We start from the raw sequence: 2,099 nt of genomic DNA, 5'->3' as shown, positions 1-2,099 counted from the left end.
AGCATGTTTCACTGATCTAGCAGCGTTCTTTTGAAAGGAATGTGTCCAGGATATTTTAAAACAAGATAATTTTGGTGTTCATCCAAACTCTATTGAATATCGTAAACCAAACACATGTCCTTCCCGTACAAAGCACATGGTTGGTCTTGATAACAGCTACCTGATTGCTAGAGGTAAAATACCAACCTAGAGAGGTACCTTTTACACCAAAGGAATGAAATGAGCAGCAGAGTTTTTTTGTTGTTGTTTTTCAAAACTTGAATTACTAAGCAAACCAACTTTATACCCTAGTAACAAGGTGATGAATCAGCAGCTGCAATTAAGCTTACAGTCATGTATCCTAGGAAGGAAACAGCAGGCCAGCACGAGGAAGAGTCATTCATACACTAAAACCCTCTTCTGTTGTGTAAATTGGCTGCTGGCAGCAGCTTCCTGTACAAGAAGGGCTTCCCCAGATGTGCAGTGCATTTCAGAACCTCACTGCTGTTGAGAGTCCTCATTATAATGGATGCTAATTAGATCAAATCCACATCCAAAGCAATTTAAAAGAAACAACACCAATGAATTAAAGACATTTTCCTTTTAAAAAGATCAATATGAAGACGTGTGGTGGCAGTTTAAGCAACAGGATTTAACATGCTAAAGAGCTCTGTGTGTATACGCATTATTAATGGATAGAACCCCACATGCAAAAAGCCTTAGAGCCCAGACAGGAAATAAACAAAAATCCCACCAAGACTTTAGATAATAAAACACGACTTTGAGCCATTTTTGTTCTGACACAAGTTTACATTCAAGATCAGTCAACAACAGCTACCTGGAAAGTTTTACAGAATCACCATCAGGAATGCACAAGGCTTCCTCTCTTCCTCAAGTACCCCTCTTTAACAACCATCTGAAGTGCTCTAACTGTGTCACAAGTATCTTAGTCTTCAGAAAAGTCAGCAAGTCCTAGATTCTCATACATATGTTAGCAAAAATAGAAACAATTCAGCTGAACAACACTTTCAGTTCATCTTGTAAATACTACAAACTGCACACATAGTGCCTAGTGCTAGTTAAAGATGACATAGATGCACCCCATGCTTCAATATTTCACATCATGTCCAGTCATACCCAAGTATACAGTAAGCTCTATCATGAGTCTGTTTTAAAGACTGCAACTAAATGAGGTCCGAGACAGCAGAGAATCACATCCTCCTTCCCTTCTAATCTGATGAAAAACACAGACCATCTTAGAAATACGATTTCATCTATATAATAATCTAGAAATGTCTCAGGTCAATGCAGTATCCCTTTTTAAAGACGCTTGGAACAGTACTGTACCATTTTCATGCAGGCCACCATTTAGAAATACCTGGTTTTAAGACAGAGAGGTATTAAGACAGGCAGCCTTTAAGAGGTTATCCTACTAACCTACATTACTGACACATTACTACACAGCAGTATATTTAAAGGGCTCAGAATAAGTTAAGCAATAGCTATCTTGATATACAAACAGGGCTGCATAAATATATCCTGACAACCAGAAATGCTAGAGAAGCCAGAGAAACATTAAGATTTTGAGCTAAGCCAGTTTTTAATGGGTGGAGTGGGATTCCCATAGTGTTCACACCCACTAGAGTGAGTGGCAAATGAGCAACTGCCTTTCCACCGAAGTTTTTTTCCGATATGTACCAGAATTAATAGATGTTATTTGTCTTAAAAATTCCCTCTCGATAATAAGCACATCTTTACCAAACAACTCCACTAAACCCTGACAGCCTCCACTAAAGACCTAAGCAAGCAAGCAAACAAAACAATCCAAAGCCACCGCAGTCCTAATGCTCCTCTGACAGTTTCTACAAGGACATTTTAGGTGAACCAGCCAGAAGCATCACCCACAGAACGCAGCTCCAAATGAGCGTAACTAGACCACCCCTTACTCCTACCTACCAGGCAGACGGTTTTATATCCTCTTCCAGCGCACAAAGGTGACAAAAGAGTAAAAAAACCGGCCCCGATCAGCCGCAGAGCTGTAACCGCGCAGCCCCAGCCCTCCCTCCGCGGGCCACCGCGCTGGCCAAGACGGCTCCTTCTCGCCGCTCCGCCCGGCGCCG

The sequence above is a fragment of the Charadrius vociferus genome, unplaced genomic scaffold (assembly GCF_000708025.1).
Source record: "Charadrius vociferus isolate BGI_N301 unplaced genomic scaffold, ASM70802v2 scaffold529, whole genome shotgun sequence".
Lineage (NCBI taxonomy): Eukaryota > Metazoa > Chordata > Aves > Charadriiformes > Charadriidae > Charadrius > Charadrius vociferus.
Note: the sequence above shows the minus strand (reverse complement) of the source record.